This window comes from Propithecus coquereli, unplaced genomic scaffold, assembly GCF_000956105.1.
Source record: "Propithecus coquereli isolate 6110/MARCELLA unplaced genomic scaffold, Pcoq_1.0 Scaffold5, whole genome shotgun sequence".
Lineage (NCBI taxonomy): Eukaryota > Metazoa > Chordata > Mammalia > Primates > Indriidae > Propithecus > Propithecus coquereli.
This window is the reverse complement of record NW_012150840.1, coordinates 13,617,504-13,624,936: the sequence shown is the minus strand read 5'-3', so window position 1 is coordinate 13,624,936 and position 7,433 is coordinate 13,617,504. Positions and strand designations below refer to the sequence as shown.

At 43.4% G+C, this 7,433-nt stretch overlaps 1 long non-coding RNA gene across 1 annotated transcript in view; it reads left to right on the top strand.

The window, feature by feature from the left end:
• Positions 1-3,962: 3,962 nt before the first annotated feature.
• The window catches only part of LOC105819879, a 58,528-nt gene continuing 55,057 nt past the window's right edge, over positions 3,963-7,433 (top strand). Inside the window, exon 1 of the long non-coding RNA XR_001137984.1 lies at positions 3,963-4,051. This is a non-coding gene — a long non-coding RNA (uncharacterized LOC105819879). The remainder of the gene's footprint in view (positions 4,052-7,433) is intronic.

Sequence of the window (7,433 nt, the reverse complement as noted above, 5' to 3'; positions counted from 1 at the left end):
CCCCCAGGTTGGGATTGGAAAAACATCTTCTTCCAGATAGTCTCCCTTTGTTCAGCCAGAGCTTTTTGCCAGTGGTCACCTTTATGAAATCCAGTGAGGATATTCTCCTTGGCTGGGTGCATGAAATCTGTTCTTCCTTGTCAGCTTTGCCCCTGTGCCAGAGCAGCAGGCTGTGAGCTCAGGGAGGACTTCCAGGTGGCAGTAGAAAAACAATCCCATAGGCTGGAGCCCCGGCAAGCTTTCCCTTTTAACCAGTGGCAGAGACTGCACTTTATTGGTGCAATTATGCAACCTGGTTTAAAGTCCACATAGGGTGGGGGGTGGAGGGGGTGAGGGATAGCTCTAAACTGGCTTGGCACTCTGATTGGGCTTCTTGACTCCAGGTTTCCTTACTTTTTCTCTCTGTCCCCTCTCTTCTCTCCTGTCCCCCACCCCTTCTCTCCTGATTCTCCCCCTCCCTCTCTCCCTCCCTAATCCCTTCATCCCTGCCAACCTCCACCCTCAGGGATCCCTAACTCAGGAAACCACCTCTTATCAAGTATTTTGGCTTGCCTCCAACTGCTAGTGGCAGGCAGCTCTGGCCCTTGTCTGCTATTTGAGCAATTTTCTTCTCCACCAGTTGTTTGTTTCTCTAATCCTGTTGGAATTGGAATTGTATGTGGAATCCAAGGGGGAATAAAATCCAAAAACAAAAAATGGAGTCTTTCCCTCATGGGATCGCCCCTCTGGACTAAAAGGGAAATGAAAGGAGACTTGAATTTTCCTCCCTTGAAAAGTGACATTACGAAAAGAGAGCAGGAGAAACAGTAGCATTAGTATATAGGAAAGCCCAAGGCACACCATATCACTCCTCAGATACTGGGACATCACTCTAAGTCCTCCATTTTCCGCTTAATTGGGATTTATAAATGCTATTTTTGCCCTTAATATACCTGCCATCCTGGTCTTGCTCAAGTGGCTCTGAACAGATACCATCTACACCACCTCCACAGCCAGCCACACGACACAAAGCTGCAGACTCCCCGACTCCAGCATTCTTGCTTTCTAAGAGGGAGCCCTGAGAATGGTGGAGAGGCACAAAACGCAAGAAAGAAAAGAGAAGCTGGATGGAGTCATTACATTATAGGGTTACCTTGTGCACATAAAAGCAAAATGTAGGGTACAAGCAATAACCCCTCCAGTACTGCACAATCTTTGATAACACAATAGCCTTCTGTTAGTTCAAAGTATGTTCCTTAAAACCTTCCTTCGTTAAGGTTCTCCTTCTTCTTACTGGGTTGTACATATTTATTTTACATTTCCTTTCTTAACTGATTTTCACAAAGAATAGGAGTGATAGAAGTGCATATGCGTGTATGGTCTAAAGCATTTATGAATGCATTTCTTTTTAGTGTATGAAATAAAATGAATAGCTGACCTTTGTGACAATTTTCCACCTAGTTTTGTGGTAGTAATTTCATTGTGTTCCTAAACTTAGATAGCAAGTCCTCTTAGTGAGGCTGGCCTAATTCTATGTTCTCTGTGGCACCTAGTCACTATGGCTGTGCAAGAGCCATTATTACACAAAGTACCATCATAATGGTCATGCCCTCCTATGACGTTACTGTTTCCTATCTGCCAGGACATTAATTGTCTTCTAACTTGCTCTAAAATTGGTAGTACGGCACACTGCCAAGGCTAGAGAAGAAAGCTGCTGGTGGTATATTAAAAGACTGTGTAATAGGTCATACTGATGTTTCCTTCTCATTGGGGCACCTTCACATTTGCATGTTACTTCATTTGTTATGGGCTATTAACTTGGGCTTGCCTTATGTCTTGGCTTCCATCTTATCATGGTCAATGTCTGATCTTTCCATCGACTGAATGATTCAGACATTTCTGAAGTTATTTTGGTTTTTCCACTTTCCTTTTACAGGCTTTTTGTGAGTCATTGAATTGAATGGGAGGTTATTTCTAAATTGGAAGGTGAGGATGAGAAGAGGGGGAGGAAAGTTCCGGAAAATAACTAGGAAAAGACACTTTATTGTTATGTATAGTTACTGGAGGAATAATTTCTGCTTAGTTTGGTGATAGAAATATGTAGTTTATTTAAATTTGACTAAAAATATAGGCTAGAAAATAGACAATATTTTTCTGGATAATAAACCATGTAGTTTTAAACTCCTTGTAGCTTGCTCTGCAAAGAGCAGGAGGTTTGTTAAGTAGAAGAGATATGGGACAAAGAGTAGAAAGAAGTAAGGGGCAAAATACAAAATTTCCAAAGCCTAGGTTCTTGGTCCCATAAGTTCCCAACCGTAAAGTAGTGCTTGTAAGGGGGAATGCCTCCTTGACCTTGTCTTAACCAATGCCTAGGTGTTATATTTCATGGCCCATGGGTTTGTATATTACAGGTAGAGTTGTGAGGAAGGTACATTTAAATTGGATTTACAAATTGAAGGACTAATCAGGCCAACATTTTGTTATTTAGGATTATGAAAAGTGAGTAGAAAGAAAAAAGAAAAGGAAAAAGCTAATGATGAATATATTTCTAGGAGCACAGGAGTTTTTATAGCAACACCAGATTTCTCAAAAATGCCTACTGTGATTTGTACCCAAATGAATAAAAAATGCAATCATTTATTCTTGTGCATTGTGCCAAGTGAGAAAAAACCAGGCAATTCATTCAATGGCCCTAATTTAGAGTGCTAGGAAGAGGAGAGGTGGGGGGGGGGAAGAGAAGCTTTTAAAGCATCTGACACACAGCTAGTAGGGCTATTTAAGAACTGCTGAACATAAAAACTAAGTGAGGGTGGGTGGGGGCGGGGAGGAAGAATTCTCATTTCCAGAGCATCACAAGGGTAAAATGTGGCCTGCTTCTTCCAAACTTGCTAATGGCTTCCTGGTCACTTGGCAGGAGCCAGCCAGGAGTGGGTCTGCAAGCTGGAGAACTCTCAACATGCCACTTCAGTTTTTGACACTGTTTATAATTGCAACTTAAGTTGACTAATTTTTGCTAAATCAATGGTTGCACTTTGCTCTTTAGCATGGTGACTTCCTGGAAAGAACTTCAAGGAAATTGGGTGCATTGGGACCTCAAGAAAAGAAGGGGAGGCCAGGCATGGTGGCTCATGCCTGTAATCCTAGCACTCTGCGAGGCCGAGGCGGGAGGATCGCTTGAGGTCAGGAGTTCGAGACCAGCCTGAACAATAGCAAGACCCTGTCTCTACTAAAAATAGAAAGAAATTAGCTGGACAACTAAAAGTATATAGAAAAAATGAGCCGGGCATGGTGGTGCATGCCTGTAGTCCCAGCTACTAGGGAGGCTGAGGCAGAAGGATTGCTTGAACCCAGGAGTTTGAGGTTGCTGCGAGCTAGGCTGACACCACGGCACTCTAGCCCGGGCAACAGAGCGAGACTCTGTCTCAAAAAAAAAAAAAAAATAGAAAAGAAGGGGAAAATTTTATCTATATGATACTTTTCTCCCCAGGGGTTAAAAACACTTCTTAAACACAACCTCTGATGTTGGTGTTTTGCAACTATTACCTCTATGAATAAGCTAGCAATGATAAGTTTCTCCTTGTAGGGAGCTGCAGAAATGGAAGTTTACAGACTGAACTCTACAACAAAGAGTTAACCCTTCTCCGGTAAGCTCGGATGTGAAAGTCTCTGGGCTCCTCCTTTGCTTTCTACTGTGCAACCAAACTGTGCACAAGCTTGAAACAACCTTGGCCGTCATATCCCTTGCCAGTTAACTTAACAGACACTTTCAGCAGCCTATCATAACTTCTAACTGCCCAACCACCAACCAATTACAACTAAAGCTTCGTCCAGGACGCTCCAGGTCCGGGCGGGGGCTCATACTAGGTCCAAGAAAAGGGGCGGTAAAGACGCGATGACGGACGGGTAAACTAAGCCAATGAGAGCAGAGAGATGCCGCCCCACTATCCAATGGATAGGTTAGAAGTATGAAATGGGGTGGGCCTGTTGTCATGGGGGAGGTGGTGGCGCCTGGTGGCCACTGGCGGCCGAAGGTAGAGGCAGTGGCGCTGGAGTTGGTCGGGGGCAGCGGCAGGTGAGTGCCGGTAACACGAGCCTGAGATCTGAGGGCCGTCGCGGGGCGGAAACTCCAGCTCAGCACTTCGGAGGCGGAGGCCGGAGGAAGGGGGCCTGGGCTGCGGGCCGGGTCGGGGCCGGGGCCAGGGCGGAGGCGGGGGCGGCGGCGGCGAGTTCGCTCTGACTGGGCTGGTGGGAGAATGGCCCCGCTTGTGGTGGCGGAGTTCGCGCTGGGAAGGTAAGCTGGGGCCGGACCCACGCGGGTCAGGCCGGGAGGTCCCTTGGGACGTCCAGCTGCTCAGGTCTGGGGCACTGACTGGCGGCCGGGGTGTGAGGGGGTAGGTCCCTGAGGAGACGGAAGCGGCCGGGGTCCCAGAGAGGGGGTGACCTGTAGCGACCTGGTCGGAGAGCAGGGTGACTCGGGAATACCCAGGACAGCTTGGGTGCCAGGGAAAAGGGGAACCCGGGAAGCTCGGACGCGGCCGGTGTGGAGAGAGCGCGCTGGCGGGGGAAACTGGGAGTGGCCCGGGTCTGAGAGAGGGAGATGGGAAGACCGAGGGCGGCCGGGGTCCAGGGTGACAGGGAGCAGCCTTGGCTCGGGTAGGGGCGTCTGAGGAAAGGCTTGGAAGGGGGTGGGGACACTCCTGAGAAGGGCGGCTGTCCAAGGGAGGAGGGCTCCTAGGGAGAAGAGGAGCGGCGGGTCTGTGGAGGGTCGGACCGGTGGAGACCTTGAACAGCTTGGGGGAGGAACCTGAGCGCCCTGCCCCCCTTAGCTGGTCTGGTCTGGTCTGAGGATCCCCGGGGGACCAGGAAAGAAGTCCTCGAGGAGTAGCTTGGGTTTGAGATTGGGGTGAGAGTCCAGCAGGCAGTGGAAGCTCCCTTAGTTGGAGAGGAGTCGAGCAGAATGGGACGGAGGTGGGCAGGGGTGAGAGGGGAGACATAACCCTTTTAGGAAGGGAATCGCAGATAGGGTGAGGGAACGAAAAAGTTTCTGGGGAGAGAGGATTGGTCTTGTGGAAACTGGCAAGGACAGTAGCTGTGAGAAATTAACAACGGAGCCACTAATTGCTTCAGAGGTTTTCAGAAATAGAAGAAACGTAAGCTTTGTAATTAATACTAAGAAGCCATCTAGGACCAGAGATAAGGTCCTAAAAACAAGGTAAAGTGACTTGTATTCCAGTATTTTAGAAAAATTTGTTTGAAGATGATGGCAATAATATTAGGAAATAAGTTCATTGACAGGGTGGGGAATTTGAGAGGGAAAAGGGGAGGAGTAGCTGAACTAAACGAGTAGAACTGAGGACTTGATCAGAAAAAATAGTCACGAAGAGGATAGGCTTTCCCTGCTAAATTGAAAATAAGTTTGAATTCTCTTATACTTTAAGTTGGGTTTAAGATTCTAAAAAAAGAAGAGGAAACAAATGAAAAAGAATAGAAGTTTGAATTCTAGTTTCACCACTTAGCTTGGACAACCTCTCTGTGCAGTTTCCTCATCTGTATAATAGGTATACTGATAGTTCCTACTTTCATAGTTTTTTTTTTTTCTAATGAGTTAATACTTGTAGAGCTTTTAGAACAGTGACTGTCACATAGTAAGCACTGTGTACTGGATTGTTAAATAGAGGACAAAGACCTGAGTTCTTTAATGCGGTGGTTCTCAAACATTATCTTGCATCAGAATCACCTGGAGGGCTTGGTAAAGTATAGATTGTTTGGCCCCACCTGGGGGTTTCTGATTCAGTAGGTCTGAGGTGGGGCCCTAGAATTTGTATTTGTCTCAAGTGATGGGTTATGTCGGTCAGGGACCATACTTTAAGAACTACTTGCTTTAATGAAAACAGTAATAATGTAGCAACTTTAAAATACCTGCCCAAGAGAGGGTAGAGGCAAATTGCAAAAAAAGATTCTGCTATAGAGGAGACCCTTTTCCTTTTTAAAGCCTATGTTTTTCAAAGTATGGATCATGATTTATTACGAATTTATAAAATTAATGTTATGGGTTACCACCAGCGTTGAAAATAAAATGTAGAACAGAATTGACTAGCTTTGCACTTGGTAAAGAATAGTATTATTTTGGGAAATTTTTCTCATACATGTATATAGTAGGTCACAATGTAAAATGAACTTCTTATAGTCAAAAAAGTTTGAAAAACTGTTTTCAGCCATTCAGTGCAACAGAAGCAACCCCTCCAATATATAGGGATTGAGTTTATTGTTTATTTATTTTTCTTCTTTATATGGTGATACATTCCATTAAATTTCTTCACTTTCTGATTTGTCTTCCCCTGTGTTTGTCTTGTCAAGTATTATTATGCATCTGACACTGTGGAACTTTTTTGGATATTGAGAATCTTTGGCATGGAGACCTATGGGAATTTGAGACAGAGAAATTGAGTGGTGTTTTTCAGATGTGGTCTACTTTTGTTTCACTTGTGTCGTCTTGTTCACTTTTCTTTCTTTTTTTCTTGACCAGTGTAAAAAACCTAAGTATACGCAAATATGTTAACAGTAAACAACTAACACTGAAACAGACTGGCTTGAAAACATTTGATGTATAGAAAATGAGCAAAAACAAAATAAGAAACCTTTTGAAAAAGAAAAGTGAAAAGGTATTTCTTTTTTAGACAGTAGAAGTATTTCTTGGTCTTATATTAATACAAAACATATAAAGAAATTTTTAAGGGAACTGGATCTATAATTTCTAGGTAGAGAAAAGAAATAGTGGTAACACCTGACAACAAAATGCACCTGGGATAAAGCTTAACTACAAAGTAAATCATTTATTAAGCAGGAGCTTTTGTTTTGATGATTTTCTCCCTTGAGAATGAACTGGACGTGGTATATGTTGTAAATTGTTGTTTGAGGAACTTAAATGTAATCTATAATACTTATTTAAAGCTACATTAAGAGTGTGTGTGTGTGTGTGTGTGTGTGTATGTTTTGTGCTGCTCTTGGTTTGATTTTTCTTCTATTGAAAGCTAGATGGTTTGGGAGGAATCGATTTAGATCTGTTTATGGATATAAGAACAGAGAAAGCAGTATTGAAAACTGAGAGATCCTTGCTCTCTTTAAAATCTTTAATCCAGGGGATTATGTAACCCTTTCATTAATGTTTTATGAAATTGTGAAGAAACTGTTGGTGTAGCTTTGCACCAGGATTTTTGGATTATTTTTTCTCTCTCAAAAATGATTTTTAGTTTTATTTCAGATTTTTATATTTCTTTTAAATTTTTGTTTGGAAGACTGCAAAACATATAATCATTACATATTTGGGTTCAAAAGCAGAAGCAGTCTTTTCACAAAGCGAATTTACTGATTTTTTCTGGTATAAAAAACTTTCAAGGATGAAAGCTTTTTGATTCCTTGTTTTTTCTTTTGTTTGTTTTTTTATTTTATTTTAT